We start from the raw sequence: 16,447 nt of genomic DNA on the forward strand, positions 1-16,447 counted from the left end.
CTTCCTCTCATTAATAGGGAAAGTCAGTGGGATCAGTCTTCCAGAGAGAGGTCATCACAAACTAGGTAGGTGCTACCTTCTAGTAATTAACTTCTCGGAGCCACCATTTCCTTTTTTGTAAAACCAGGATAGTACATCCCTTCCTCAGTTATTGAGAGGATCTGAAATAAAGTAGCTAGCATATTGTCTGGCATGTAGTAGGTGCTTAATAAATAGTATCTTCCCTTAAAATGTTAATATTAAGATTTTCAAGAGCGTGTCTGCTGCATCAACGTCCCTGCTGATGCCCCTCGTCTTGCTCCTGGATGGCTGTTCTCTGGTCGTGTTTGGTGAGCCGGTGTCTCCTACTGGGTGGGGTTGAGGGCTGTGCTATTGGAAGAAGGGTAGCCCAGTGGGCAGGGGCTGCTGTACCCCGCGGAGGGAGTGTCTAGTGATTGGCCTATTGCAGTGACTCTTCGCCACGCTCATTGCAGCCCTCCGGTGCCCGTTAACCTCCCAAAGCGGAGATGTGAGCTGCTGCTGGTGGTGTGAGGAGAACCGAAACGGGGTGTATTTGGATCAGTAAGAACTGGGTGGGATGGGGAGGCTTGCTCTGAGTTTAAGGGCATACAGCATTTCAAAGGCAGGTATTTTAAATGAGCATTTCAGGTTATTTTGTTTTGTCCTTAAAAGTAGTGCCGGTTGTGGGAGGACTGACTGACAATGACGGGGGTTAGCAGTGGAGCCACTGAAACGAGGCCTGAGCTCCAGGCATGGGGACACCCTCCCCCGGCGCTTGGCGCTCTTGCTCTGGTGTCTGTTTCCTAAGAGGCAGAAGAAAGCGTTGGCTGTAGGAGCAGAAGAGGGTTAGAGCACAGTCAGGGGTTTTGTTCCCTCCCTGCTTCTGAAGCTGCAAGGACACACCCCCAGTTCCTCAGGGGGAGGGAGGAAGGCTAGCCTTCTGTACTGGCCAAACTTAGATTCAGCATTTGAGGTTCAAGGGTGGAAGATTGGGAGAGGACGGGCTGCTGCCCTTTTAGAAACAGCTTTTTGGCTGGTGAAGAAGAACGTTTTTTACTGGCCAGTGTAAAGTGGGGGGTGCAGGGTAGGGTGTGCGGTGTCCCGTGGGATGGAGCAAGGAGCAGTCAAAGGCTGTTTTACCTACCTTGGGGAGGCTGCGGGGATAGCAGGGAGCCAGTCATGAGAACTCTATGGGGAGGTAGCCCTTGAACCATTGACGGCCCAGCATGCCCGATCTCTGGAGCAGTACCCAGGACAGGAAGTGTCCTGTGTCCTCTGCCTGTCAACCTGCATTATAGGGACAGAAGCAGAGAACAGGAGCTTTGGGACGGGCATGACAGTGAGAAGGATCCAGGTAGGGGGTGACTAGAGGACACTCCCCCATAGTCACAGCGCACAGAGGTGGCTGAAGGCAGGCACTTTGGCTAACTGGCTGTTTGGGGCATGTTGGCAGTAGCTGCTCAGCTCTGTCCTGTCCCCCAGCTCCTGACTGAGTCCCTGTGCTGTGGCACATTGATGTTGGTTCTGTGATCTGGTGACTTAGGTTGCCATGGTCTTCCTTGTTGAATGTGAAAGCTACTACCCAGGCTTTGGGAGAGGAAGTAGAGGCAGCTATGTCCCTAACAAAAGACTCTGTGACCAGCAGCGAGGGGAGGGGTGATTGTGGAATTGCTCAGGCCTCAAGTCATTGCGCTTTGTTTCTGCTACCAGCTTCAGGTCCAACACTCCAGTGTGTTTGTTTGATGTGTGTGCGTGTGTATGTGTGTGTGCCCTGACATCTGGTCCTTCATCTGTCTGTCTTTTCCTGCCCTCATCTCCACCCAAAACACACACACACACACACACACACACACACACACACACACCCCAGGTGTTTATGAGACAGAAGGTTGAGCTGCACCTTGTCAGCTGTATAAATCTGTCAGTAGCTGACCCTTTCAGAAATTGGAATCACAAAATAGGAATCTCAGAGTTGGAGGAGACCTTAAAGGACTTCAATTCACTATACTTTCCCCACACCAATTAGTTCAAAAGTATTTTCCACCAGTTTACTAGCTCAACTGCTGTCTCAACCTCTGGTCCCATAGAGATGCAATGCTAATTATATTAATCCTACAATCAAAGCTGGACAGGGTCTTAAAGAAATCTAATCCTCACACCCACTCCAGTGCTGGAATCCCCTGGCAAATCACATTTCTGGTAAGGGCCACTCCCACCCATGCTCCACCCTGTCACCACCTCCTGGAACATATGTATTCCATTCTTGGGCAACTCTAGCTATTTTTAGTTGTGTTTTCCCATGGCTTCAGCATTTGTCTGCATTAGCCATCTTGGGGCTTACAAAAACAGACTAGTAAACCCTCTTCTACCTGACAATATTTTAGATGTGTTGAGAAAAATTTTTCTTCTCATGCCCTACTTGCTTCTCCTCTTGGAGGTACCAGGTTAAGGTAATAGGAGGAGAGTTTTGTATTGAAACATATACTAGAAATGAAGTAGCCAGTTTTTGCACAATAAGGTAGGAGGAAATTAATCTTCATGCGGGGTTTAATTGTGTTTTAGACACTTCACATAGTGTCTCTTCCCGCCCCACCCCCCCCAATCCAGCAGCAGAACCAATCATGCCCAGCTGGAGGCTGGCATGAGAGGAAGAGGTGGGAAGCAAAGGCTGAGGGACAGGGAGAGGGCCAGGTGGTCAGCAGAGGTTCTGGACTCGTGCTTACAGGGCACCTTGGAGGGCAGGGTGTTCTCGAGGGTGGTCCCAGAGTCCTCAGTACAGCTCAGGGACAGACTAGATGGACTGCAGGAACTGTTCCTGAGCGCTACCATCCTGCAGGGGCTGTGTGTCGGGATTTATCACATGAACCTGACGCAGGAACTGAGGGAACCATCTCTGCGATTCATTGTGCTTGAGTGGCTGACAGTAAGACATTTCCCCCCTTAATTGTGACACCTCCTCTCTGAAGTAGTGTCACAGTTATGTTGACATCAGAAGAAAGCTGTTGGGCCCATCTGACATTTTCCCAGTTCCTTCAACTATCCTTTTAATGCATGATTTTGAGTCTCGTACTAAGTTCTTTGAACTCAAGTTTGCTGCTGCCCATTTTAAAGCACAGCAGCGGGCTTGGGTCCTCACACTCAGGGTGTCTGATCAGAGTACAACAGGGCCTCACTTCCCTCAGTCTAGATACTTCAATCCATGTATGGAAGATTGGAATAGCTTTCACGGTGACTGCATCCCCCTGCTGATTCCCACTGAGCTGACCATTGTCAAAATTTCCCACAGCTCCTTTACACATGTTGTGGGAGAGGGTAGAGCCAGCCATGTTACCTCCATTGCCTACTTGTGCAGCTGGTGTTTTGGATGCAATATAATGAGCTTCAGCCTCTAGAAATCCCCCTTCCTTGTTCTGTGCTTTTTCAACATGCAGGGTAGTGGGATGGGAGGCCTGGCCCTGGTTTTCCTTGGTACAGGAGAGGAGGAGGCTGGAATGGCGATGACCCAAGCCCATTCCTTCTCCTCTTCCTTCAGATTAGCCCAGCCAACATGGTCTCGTGCTGGAGAGGACTTGCAGAGAGTGTTGACAGACACAAACCTGAGGCGCGGGGAGACCCCTGGGTAATGTGGCAGGGGTTAGAAGCACCCTGTCTGCCAGTTCTAGTTAGGAATGCAGACCTGTGCTTCTGCTCCCAGTGCCAACTTAGCCTTTCTTATTTTCATGGCACTTTGTACCCAACATTCGTCATGCTGTTTTGTGGCTTGTGAGGTCCTATGGCCAGAACCCTTATTCATTTTTGCATCCCCACTCCTAGTCCAAGGCATGACACAGCAGAACTAATAGCTGTCATTTAGTGAGAGCGACTATGGGTCAGGCACACTCTCCATGCGTTAATTTCATAAAACCCCAACAAATTTGATGCTAATATTTCCATTTTGCAAATGAGGAAACTGAGGCTAAAGACCATAGAGCTACCAAAGCCTATACATTGTGTCTAAATGAATGAGTCTTGAAGGGATTACTCTGGGTGAGAGGACTCAGGTGGGCTAATTGGTTGTCATGGTTGCAGTGAGGTGAATGCTTGATTAGCACTTGGACCTCCTCTCAAATAGGAGTTTTCACGGAGTGGCTCTGCCAGGCAACCCAAGCCCAGTGACAGGGAAGCTGTGGCTTTTGTGGAAATGGGGAGGGGATGCGTGATTATGCCACTGTTGACAGGGGAGACTGAGTCACGTGGGAGGCAGATGGAGGATGAAGCCCTTGTCTCCAGGATGTGTCCGGTCTCCTTGGCATTCTGTCAGGGTCCCTTTCGACCCGACCTGTCTGCCCCTCCCCAGCATTCTCGGACTTCTCACTTCCCTTGGTCAAATTCTACTGGTTCAGGCTTTGTGATTTTCCAAGCTGCTGCTTCTGCCCTGTTCTTCCTCCCTCTAGCAAACCTTACTCATCCTCCAGAGTCCAGCTCAAATGTCATTTCCTTTGTGGCGTTTTCCTTGGCTCCGTCACTACAGGCAGAATGGCAGAATTAGGTGCTTCTTCTTTGAGCTTGCTCCCATAATGCTTGAACATACCTGACTCCAGTATAAATCTCTTCATATTACAGTGAGCTGTGGTATATGTGTGTACTCTCCCCCTGCCCAACTTAGAGTTTATTAAATGCATAGACCACAGTCTCCAGCATCTGACACAAAAACTGGCCTATAGGAGACACCCAATAAATATTTGTTGAATTCACCTAAATGTTGGGTTGAGTTTCCATTGCAAGTAAGAATTAGGCTAGTGTGAACTTCAGAACTCAGCAAGTGATATGCAAATGTAGGCAGGGGATCTTTGAAATCTTTCTAAGGATTTTGTGGTCCTTGTTTTTCCTTTTCATAAGAATCTTCTCCTGCATGGGCAAAAATGGGGATGAAATCCCAATTTGGCCCCAGCCACATGCCTGGGAAGTCTTGGCATTAATTAGGCTGGAGGGAAAATGGTGGAGGTGTAGGACTGAGGCCCAAGGACCGACCAGCCAGCCAGCCACTCCCCCACACACCCCCAAGTCCCCCCACCCCACCCCCACCCCCGGCAGCTGCCGGAGTGTAGGGCGTGACTCCCTCTGCCTCCAGCAGGGCCTGGCCACATGCTTCACCTGGGAGGAGTACTCAGGAGTGAGAAGGAAAGCCTATGTACACCAGCCTGGTTTCTCTCTTCCAACTCATCAGACTCTGTGGAACGGGGCTGTTGCTGCTGTCTGAGTCCCCCAAATGCCACAACTGTTGGTATCTGATGTAGATAGTGTGCATTTGTATATTACTTTGAAGCTAATTTGCATTAACTTCTTCGAATGACAGAATGTATAGAAATCCCCCAATTTCGATGACTGCATTCCCACTGCACAAAGAAACACAGTGGTCCCTGTAGGCTGTACTCAGGAATTCCAACCCAGATGGATGGAGAAGAGATTTCCTAAGAGCCTTGCATCAACCAGGCAACAGGGAGAGAAGAAGGGATCCAGGTGTCCCACCAGTTTGGGTCTGATTGCTCTGACATCTATCTTCAAGTAGGGCTAGGGGGTGGGTGATGGAGGGAGGAAGAGGGAGCTTTTGAAATGTCTTTATTGATTTTGCGATTCAGGCTAGGAAGCCAGCGGGGGGAAGTGTATGAAGAGTAGGGTAGAGGAGAGGGAGCAGCTTTGCAGTCTAGGCGGGTTTTGCAGAAGGGCAGAGGCCACACCCCAGAGCCATACAAGACAGTCAGCTGGGTGGGCTGCCCTGCTGCAATGGGCACAGGCCCATGCGGACTGCTCCATGTTGTCATCCGGTGGACATATGTAGGGACACACTTTCCTCCCTTGGGGCTTCCTACCCCTTTGCTGGCTGTGCTCTTCTATCTTCTTTCTGTTCCTCTGGTAAGTATTTGCCCCCTTGGAAAAGACCTGCTTTCCCTCTCTCCCCAAGCAGGGCTATCAGATGCCTCTGTTTGGGTCCGGATGGGGGCTCTGAATTTCCTCCTGTGCTGACTAAAAGGGAATAACTTCACCTCTGGTTGGGGACAGAGAGGTTACTTGTCTCCATGCTTGGAGTTTCTCCACCTTCTCCCTAGGCTCTCTGGGACCCTGAACTTGCCTGTGATTAGAGAGACCATTTAATTTATTGTCCTAAACCTGGACACTTCTGAGAATGAACAGCGTGTGTGTGTTATGAATAATGACGCCAACGTAGCAGGTGTAAACCAGGACGGTCCCAGGTAAATTCCTGCAGCTCCTGGTGAGCGTAGTTCCAAGGGTCTGCTGCCTTCCATGCATCCCTCAGGTGAGGTGTGGGAGACAAAGGTGGCCAGCAGAGGCTGCTGTGGCTCTAGTTGTGTGTGCAGGTCTCACTGCCAAGAGCTCCCTATGCCAGTCAGAGGCCAGGGATCAGACAGCTGGGTGAAGCTGGGTGTGGTAAGGGCTGGGGGGTCCCCTCAGTGAGGACGGAGCGGACAGTGAAGTCTGGGTCCATCAGGGCCTGGTTTACAACGTGGTAAGAAGGCTGTGTGCTGCCTCTTGTTGTGGGTGGGGACACAGCCCAAAGCCCTGGGGCCCAGTTTCTCAAAAGCTCCCTGTCATTACTAGATTGGACTGTGTCTCTCTTGAATCCTGGCAATTTTTGTCCTGCCCCTTCAGGCAAAGACTGAGCCCCCTGGGTTCCTGGTCCTACCAGCTCCTGGGCTGTTGCTTCCTAACTGGATTAACACTCAGCTGGAGGGCTCATGCATCAGCCCAGGAAGAATCTGTGGCCAGAGTGGACCCAGGAATGCCTGGAAGCTTCTCTTCTTGGCCTTGTTGACTGAGTTGCAGGTGAGCATTGCAGAGCAGCTGTGGGATCCTGGGAAGGAGACGGCTCTCCTGGAAACTTCAAGCCGTCCTCCTCTCACCCAGCTCTAACTCTGGCAGCAAGACCCCATTTTCTTCTTCCCCATCCAGGGGACTTAGGTGAGCTTGACCCCTAAGTGCACAGCTGGGAGACCTTGAGGGAGGAAGGGATTTCTGTAGTAGGATGCGTTCCTTCCCCTGTTCTGGCCTGGGGAGAGCCTGGGTTGCTGAGTGGAGTTTGATTCCCCCAAGATGGCCTGACCCTGGGCTGCTGGCTCACACCAGTGAGCCACCCCCACCCCCACTCACCTGAAGGGAGCGGCCAGTATCCGACTTTGCAGACCCCATGCTGGTGATCATACCCTTTGTCCTCAGTGACGATAAGTGGGGAGGTGTTCTAAGCAGGCTTCAGGGAGAGCTGCCCTGCCTAAGCAGAGAATTCTGGAGCAGCAGTGGGTATCCAGGGCAGCCACTGGGATTACCATGGCAACAGAGGCAAGGGAAAGCGGTGGGGAGGCAGCGCCGTCCCTCTTCTAGTCTGGAGCTGATTCCTGTGCTGGTCAGAGAAGGGCTTAAGGTTTGTAGGGAAGGGAGAGAGAAACCCATTGCTGTCCTGATAGAGGGCACTGTGCCCCTGCCCCTTGTCAGTGGAAACCCGATACTCCTGGCAGGGTCTGCCAAGAGCCCAGCCTGGGCAGAGGGTCTGCTGGTGTGTGGAGAGGCGGTATCTCTGAGGGCTTGGGGGAAGATTTGTTTTCTCAGTCCATCTGAGGAATGGCCATGAGTTTTAGGCTGCTCCAGCCAGCTTCTCTACCTGGAGGACACTGAGCCATCAAAGTTAACCTAGGCCGGTAACCAGGGATCAAACACTAGCCTATAATGTGCTTTCCAACTTCCCCTTGCAAAAAGCAACCTGTTTGGAAAAGAAAACGTAAGTGCTTTTCTTGATCTCTGGCCCACTTAGCCAGTGTGGTCCCTCCCTCCTCTGTTCTCTGCCCCCTCCTCACTCATCACCTCTACTCTTTAGGCAAGACTGGGTTAACCCCTCAATGCCAGGTTTGGGGTGGTGGGGGAGGGGGTTGCTGTTGCCTCCTCCAGACAGGCCCTCCTCCCAGCGCAGTTGTCAGGAGCACAGAGCCGGCCAAGTCCAGTGCCTGCCAACCTCCTCCCCACCCTCCCTCTGGCTGCCAAATCTGACTTTGATTAGCGTGTGGAGGGGAAAGAAAGCAGGAAAATAGAATATTAAAATCTTAATTCAATTTAAAACACTGTCATTCACAGGCATGCCAAACAGTGAGATGACTAATTATTATGCAAATGAGGCAGATAGAAAAGTGATTAATAATTGCACAAATTAAAAATTATTGTAAACATCCTGTGACGAGCGATAAGTCCGATGGAGAGGCGAGGGCGGTGGGCCGGGGAGGCCGTGGTGGAGCTGGCTCCTGCATCCTTATTTCCTCATTAGGGGGTTTAATTAGCACCCGATGATGGGGCTCAGTGCTGCCTGGGTGGAGGAGTGGGCAGCAGGGCCAGCGGGCTGTGCTGATCCTCAGCCCCTCTCCTGCGCCCCCTCATTGCCCGGTGGACAGGCTGGAGCTGGCTAAGCAAGACCATTGTGGGAGGGGAGGCAGGCCAGCCCCCGTGAAGGGACGTGAGCTGGGCACAGCTTCTCTGATGCTTTCCACTGGCCTGTCCCAGCTGCGACCTCATGTCTGGGCCAGGGGAGATGGTGAGGAGGCCTCCGGGTGGGGGACTAGTGGGCACGTCCTGGCTCAGCCAGCAGGTTCCTCAGGGCTAGTGAAGGGACACAGCACACTGCAGTGCTGGACCTTCCCAGCCAGGGGGGCAGGTACCTGATGCTGGCTTCATGGCTGTCCAGGCACAAGTTCCCTGACTCGGGGGCCACAGAAGAGCTAAGCCAGTGCCCTGAGCCCAGTGCCTGGCCTTCTCCATGTCCAGCCAGGGGGCATGCATAAGAGCTCCTTTGGCGTGGGTTCACTCGGTGGCTCAGGCTGGGGCAGAGGTGGCCGAACTCCTCTGGCCAGCAGCGCCCCTGGTGCTTTGCAGGGCATGCAGCCAGCCTGGGCCCTAGCCACTGAGGTCGGGCGGCAGCTGATCTAATCTTAACAAAACATACCTGCTAGCTGGAGCACAGCTGCCTCCGCCAGGCCCTGGGGCCCTAAGCCCTGAGCAGGCAGGATAGGGCTGCGGCTAGGCCTACGGTGAGGTGGCTCACCCATCCCACTGCTCTCCCCCAGTTACTATGGGTCTTCAGGAGGTGCATTCCCACAGCTAGAGAAGACCCCAGAACAAACTGGGAGGTCAAGGTCCTGGGGAAGTGTTCTTGCCATTCAAAGGAACAGTGGGTACTGGAAGTGGGGAAGGCTTCTGGGAAGGGCTAGGCCGGGGAGACTCAGAAAAGAGGGCAGGGGTAGGAAATAGAGACAACAGGTTATTCAAGCCTTTATCTTTTCCCCAAGGATCCCAGATTTCCTAACTGCATTACCACCAAGGGCTAAGGAGCTGAGGAAGGCCCAGCCTGTGTGTCCCCAATTTCTCTTTCTGAGACTCAGATGCATAGTTATATTCCCCTCCCCCTCGGGGGGTTTGGAAATGAGGAGGAATCTCTTCTGTTTTATTAGTCCTAGTCCAGGCTTAATAACCTGCACACAGCCTTGTCACCATGACCAGCATGGGCTAATGTCCCCCCATCCTGGTGTCCTGCCTTCACTCTAGCCCCAGGATTTTCTCTAGGCCCGTTCTGATTCCTAGAGTAGGATGTTTTTTTTTCCTACTGGGACACCAGTGATATCTGCTTGAAACTTTCCAGACTCTGAAGCCTCTTCCTGTACTGTGAGCTGTGTACCCTCAGGCAGCGACCTCCCCGTCCTCCTCCTCCGTCGCCCCTCCCTGACCGCCCCTCCCTACTGCCTCCTGCCCTGTGCTTCCTTGAACCCGTTCTGGGTTCTTATGCGGTTCCTCCTCTTGTCTTGGGTCTCCCAAGGCAATTCTGAGGCAGCAAAGGGTGGCGGGATGGGCACTGATTCTGTGTGACCTTGGCAGGTGGCTTCACATCTCCGAATCTGTTTCCTTGCTATAATGGGGAAGATATTACAACCTCGTGAGATTTTTCCCTGATCCTTTCCCATAGTCCTCCATCCAGTTATTCGATTGAGACACTTCTTTGTACCCGGTGCTGGGGATACTAAGCTGCAGACAGTCTCAAGAACTCATGGGAGACAGACAAGGGAACAGCATGTGCAGAGGCCCAGAGGAGGGGGAGGAAGAGAAGCTTAGAGTCTGGCAGGGAGTTGGGATGACTAGAGGGTGGATTGTGCTGGGCAGCCGTAGGGCTGATGGGCCTTTTGTTCCATGGGATTTTGATACTGTTTTGTGGGCTCTGAGGAGGCAGGAAAGGGCCTAATGCAGGATGCAGGCGTGATCAGAATGGTGTTTTTGGAAGACCGTTTTGGCGGCAGTGTGATGGGCATGGCTGGAGGCAGGGCTCCCACCAACAGCATACTGCAGTGATCTGCATGGGAGATGACCAGCTGTGGCCGTGGTGTGTGGCCTGAGAGCCACAGGAGGAGAGATCCATTGTGAGGCAGAAAAGGCAGGATCTGGCCTTGGAGTGCCCGTGAGAGCTGAGGGTCCAGGATGACACCGAGCTTTCTGGCATGGAGGCATGCTGTTCCCTGCGAAGAGGCATCTAGGGAAGGAGAGATGATGCTGTTGCCTGGGGACACGGGGGTGAGGGCTAAACCAGGTGAGTCACTTGGCATGCAGTAGGTGCTAAATACCTGCTAGTTGAAACCGAACATGCTCAAGTTTGGGCCTTTGTCTGTCTTGCCTTTTTATCTTCTCGCTCTGACCCACCCAGGTCCTGCAAAGGAGCCTGGCCCTTTCTGGGAGCTTCACCCCCACCTTCCACCTTTCAAGGTTGGTTGGTGGCCATCTGCGTTGTGCTTTGCTGCTCAGCTATGCCTGCGTTTCCATCGTCTCCCCCACAGACCCCTGTGAAATGGGGAGTGCCCGCATGTGACCCAGTGGCACGGACTTGGGTTGTCGTTAGCTCTGTTCTGTGCCACACCATGAGGAGAAGTCCACTCTCTGCTGAGGGCTTCTGGGCACGTCCTGGGTCTAAGTCCTTTCTAGATCCCTGTGCTTGAGCTCCTGGATCACAGAGGAGGCTTTGTTGTTGATGAGACCCCTGCCCAGCCCCACTGAGTCTCACTGCCTCAGCCCTGAGAGGGTCCTGCCTGCCCAGGGCCCCACTCTGTCCTCTCACCCTGAGGGTGGAGGTAGGGCCTGGGACTGAGGTTGGGGGAGACTGACACCAGACAGGGCTCCCCGCGGTCAGGCAGAGCTGCTCCCCTCTTCAGGAGTGATTTTCCAGACCAGGCCGCACATTCCCTGAAGCTGCCACCATACCTGGGAAGCACAAAGAGGTAGTTGTGGCCCAGTCAAGCCAGTTTCTTCCTCTTCCAGTGCAGTGTGGCCCTGCTTCTGGCTCCCTGGGCAGGCTGCACTCCTACCCACCCATGCCCCTTGTCAAGAGAAGAGCAGCTTAGAGGAAATCATGAGTGCCCCCACAGGGAGCCCCTAACAATCCGCAAAGGGTCCCAGTTGGCATTATGTTCTCTCCAATTTCAAAGTGACCCAGGAGTGCCCAGGCCTGTGCTTTTGCTCGCAGTGACACCTGGAGAGTTTCCCAGTAACCTTCCAGTATGTCCCCAGCAACTCTCACTGCACTCTCATTGTGCACCAGTATCTCTCCAGTGGGATCCTTGTAAGGCCCCTGGAACTTGTGGTTACTTGCATGGAATCCCCGGAATACTCTAGTAACTGCCAGTGAGTTCCCAGTAGTGCCCAGTTTGCTTGAACTACACCACAGTGGACTTCTAGTGATACCTCAGTGTGTGCCCAGGAGCTCCTGATTGTCCCCCAAGAATATTCCAGCATGTTCCCAGAATGCACCAGCACATGGCACCAACATCTCACTTTTCCTGCAGGATTTTTAATAGATTCCATCAGTTTCCAAAGTGCCCCTCATCCCTCACCAGTGCCAGCTAGGGATGGTGCCTAGAGGAGGATATGCTATCCCTCCACTCCCTGGGTTCTGCCACCAGGAAGTGAGAGAAGTTTCCAGTGGGAGGTGGTGGGGGAGGGAAGAGGAATGGAAACTACTTTTGTTGAGTGGCAACTACGTGTTCGGCATTTTGTTTGTGCGATAAACCACAGGTGGGTAGTATCCCCATGAAACTCTTAGAACGAGAAATGGTCTTTCCCAGAGTCGGTAAGTGGCAAGGAGCAACCCGAAGGCGGCGCTGTTGGCTCCCACTACATCCTGTCTGTCCAGAGCCTGCAGAGAACCGGGAAGACAGATACCCGCAGCGAGACACACAGGGTTGGGGGGTTGCGGGCTGCGGCAGTGGGCTCTGGGTGCCGTCCTTCCCTCCCTACTTCGTTTTGTCAGTTCCCAGCAAAGAAAGGAAGACTGCTTAAGCTTTCGTTGGAGTGAAGCTCTCGTTCCTGGGGAATGTCCTGGCTGTCTGCAGGTGTCAGATCCGCCCCCTCCACTTTCGCAGGTTCATTCAGTGAATTTTGCATCCAGTGGCCCACCAGACCTGCAGACTGGTCCAGGGTCAGCCTAAGGTTCTGGGCTCACCCCTGGGCCTGTCCTTATCCCTGGTCAGCCCCAGCGCCAGATTCCAGGTTGTGCGTCAGCCTCCCTGCCCCCACCCCAAGCAAGCTGTACATGCTCCCTCCGTGCTGCCCACGTCAGCCGCCCATCTGCTTCTCTCCCACTGGCTGCCTTCCCTGGCACTAGCAAGGTGACTTTGACAGTGCAGACTCAGCGGGAGGGGTGATGGGAGCAGCCTTGCGGGGGTGGTGGGGCTGGGAGGGAGGGAGGGCAGACAGGGTCTAGACTGAGCCTTTCCCTCGCTGGCTCAGCTGGGGCCCTCTGCCCTTGGGAGAACAGATGGGAAGGCAGAGAGCCAGAGGTTGAGGGCCCTGGGTGGGGGAGTGTCTGTCCCGCACCAGGGGCTCTGACTCCCTGTTCCTGCCGGGAGGGTAGGGAGGAGAGGAGAACTCTGGTCCTGTGTTGGGCAGCAGCCTTCCCACGTGGAATGGGGAGAGGAAAGTGTTAACACACCTCGGCTCTCCAACCATCTCATCCCTACTCCACCCCACCATGGCAGACATCATGAAAGGCATGTATTGGACGTTTTAGGGTTTAGGCAATTTAGAGGCAGACTGGGTTCATATTCCTCTCCATGGCATAGTAGCTGTGTGACCTTGGACATGTTACTTGGGGTCTCTAAACCCTAATTTCTCCATTCATAAAATGTGGCTAATAATGTTACTTACCTGTCACATAGTAAACGCTCAATTAACAAACCTAATGACATATGCACGTTTCGTGTGTATGTTATACTTCGTACACTCACACATATGTGGTTATGTCTGGACTTCCTGTGTGCGCTGCCCCTCCCACTTTTGCTCTTCGTTGTTGGTGCCTCCAGAAGCTGGGGTGGGAGGTGAGGGGTCTGGTCCTGGCCCTCTGGCTATTCAGGGACCGAGTGCTGCTCGGGAGAGGCTGGTACAGAGGGGAGAGGGCTTAGTCTGGGGCAGGGGAGCTGGAGCCTTGTTGAGGGAAAGGAAGGAGGACCAGAGGGTAGCCAGGGTGTGGGGGGAGTCCCAGGGTGTCTGCCTCAGGGCAGCAGACGCCTGAAACAGTTGAGAGGCTGCCTTCCTGCTCGGGCTCACCCATCCTTCCTGCCAGCGTCCACAACCTGCTGTCCACACGGGAGACCCAGCAGTGCTGCTGCCAAGGCCCTGACCCAGCAGTGTGGGCCATTTGCATCTGCTATTTGCCTCTGCGGGTGTTTTGGGGGCCTTTTTAGCTCTCTCAGGTCACCCCTCCTACTGGTTTACCCTAAACAGGGAGCAGTTTTGTGAGAATGGGAGACTGTTGTGAAGAGTCTCCCATAGGGTGGTCCACTTCATGGAGTCTGTGGGTCTGCAGCTTCTTCTGTGAGGCATCAGGAACAGATGGCCTCTGGTGAATTTTCTGCAGGAGACAGCCTCTTCCTGAGAACCTTTGTGATATGACTGACACCTTCTCCTTAGGATCTAGTGAGCGGTGCTGGGGTTAGCATGGCCAGATCGAGTGAGGGGGCTTCTCCTGCGTCCCCTCCATGCTGCCCCTTACTGCAGTCTTTAGCCCTGGTAGGGAGTAGGCGAGGGGGAGGGGAAGGGAGATGACCCATGACCACGGTGGTATCTCTGTTGGCAGTGAATTTGGGACTAGAAATCAATAATGCTGACAAATGCCGGCCATGCTAAATTGTAGAATAACTGAGGAGAATCTGAGATAAAAATCACTAAAAATACTGACTTGAGGCCTCAGATTTGTGCCTCCTTTGTGCACACCCCCAATATGAAATAAATCTCTCCGTGTTTTTCTGGCTTCTGCTGAGTGTTTCTCAGCAACTCTGAAGGGTTTGTCGGGTGGGTAGCTTACCCTCCTTGGGTCTGGTTTCCCCTCCAAATATCCCTGTGAAAATGGGTGCAGCATGTGGAGGAATACTGACTGAGAGGAAGAAAAGCCAGGGGTCTGAGCAGGCCCGTGTGGGGGCGGGGCCCTGCTCCTCACTCAGTGATGGTGGAGAGAACGGGGTGCTGGGAATGTTTATGAGCCTCTTTTCAATTACAATAATACCTCAGGTAATTAATTGCTAATAACCTTGATAATTTAAAATGGATCCTCTCCCTTCTGGCCATCTCAGGGAAGACTTAAGTCCTAAGGAATCAACAGGTTTGGAGGAAAGTGGACAGGGGCCAGGCAGAAGAGAAGGTAAGAGGGCCTGGATAGACAGGCAGAGCTGCCGCTGTTTGGTCCCATCTGGTTACCCGCCAGAGCTCCAGGCATGTGGGACAAGCTCCGGACGGTGGAGGGCTCTCCGATAAGCCCCATGGCCATGGAAGTCCAGAGATTCTGGACTCCAGTCAGCCCCACCGCATTCCCAGGCAACACCACGTCACGTGGAGTCACTCATCTTAGGAAGAGTGCGTGGGCTCTGGCGCAGCACACCAGGCCGGTACCGTGCTCTGTGCTCCGGGCTCAGCCTAAGGCATCTGCCTGTCAGGACCTGCTGCTTGTCCTTGGCCTCGGCGTCCTAGATACCCAGCCTCCTGAGGGAGGGTCGCTTCTCTTACCCCCACCCCTTCTAATCGCAGGGGTTTGAGATATACTCAGGAAGAGAAGAAACTTTTCATTCTGGATGGTGTAGACAATTTTCAAGAGTCATGCGTCTGGATGAGGTGAGTATGTGTGGTCTTCTTCAGCTCAAAAGATTTATTCAGCTGACAGACTTTTAAAGTGTAGCCCAGATCTTAGTGATACAAAGATGAAGAAAGATATGCTTCCTCTCCTCACGAGAGTTTGTCAAGTAGACAATTACAACACAAATTATGCAGAGCCCAGGGAAGAACCTTGTAGGGCATGGGAGTCAGGGAAGGCTTTCAGAAGAGGGGCTATTTGAACTGGGCATTGACAGATAAGGAAGAGCGCTAGGCAGGTAACACAGAGGGTGTGAAGGCCATTCCAGCAGGAGGAACAGCAGGGAAGTGTGAGGCCGTGGCTGCTGGGGGAATGGAAAGTGCTTTGACATGGATGGAACACAGAGTGAATGTAGGGACAAGAATGTGGCTGGAAAGAGAAGCAGAGCCAGATCGTGAAGAGTTGGTAGGGTTTCTTCTGAGAGGTGACTTCCTTGAATCATGGGAACTTAGGGCAACTGCCGTAGGGGTCAGACTGCACAGCTAGGTGCCTAGGGAGGACCCAGTGCTGTGGTATTAGCTCCCAGAAGTCTTGGCAAAGAGCTCCCCAATCCCTTGACCTTCTCTTTGCATTTTAGAGTAAATGAAGGGGTGTGGGGGGACTTAGGGGTGGAGATTTATGGATAAATAGGTCCCCTGGTTTGGTTTCTCCAAGCGGCTTCTTTCTGTCCCAGGTGCTTTGAGACCATTTTGGAAACTGAGCATTGAGTCCTAGGTGTGTTTAGGGTACCTGCTCCTTCCCTGCTCAGAAGCAAGAAGTCTCTGTTCTTGTCAGCACCATACCCTGCTGCTCTGGGATTGGTCCTTGAACTCAGCCTGGTGATACCACCCTTCTTCCCCCAAACCTCAGCTCCTAGAAGGAAGTGGAGGTGATGGTGTGGTTCTTAGTGGGCTGACAATTGAGGGATACCATCCTTGTCCATGAGGGATAAGATGACGTCCAGGGAGCCAAGTGTAAGATTTGGGGCTAAAGCCATCCTGGGGCCATCAGCCTCCTCTCCCAACAGATCTTGTGACTATCCCCAGATCCTGGGCCTTCCCCAGCAGGCACAGTCATTAGCGTCTGAGTTGGACCTGAACAGTCTGAGCCTCCCTTCTCTTGTCCGTTTCCCTCTGTTTCAGTTTTTTTTTTTTCAAGACAAACACCCGCAAAGCTCCATCTCTTAATGAAACTGTTTGATGTTGATTAATTATGCAGCTGCCTTATTTGCATGCATTGGCTGTGGCTTCCCAGCTTCTCTCCCACCCTTCTCTACCAGGA

Source organism: Rhinolophus sinicus, linkage group LG06 (assembly GCF_036562045.2).
Source record: "Rhinolophus sinicus isolate RSC01 linkage group LG06, ASM3656204v1, whole genome shotgun sequence".
NCBI classification, from domain to species: domain Eukaryota; kingdom Metazoa; phylum Chordata; class Mammalia; order Chiroptera; family Rhinolophidae; genus Rhinolophus; species Rhinolophus sinicus.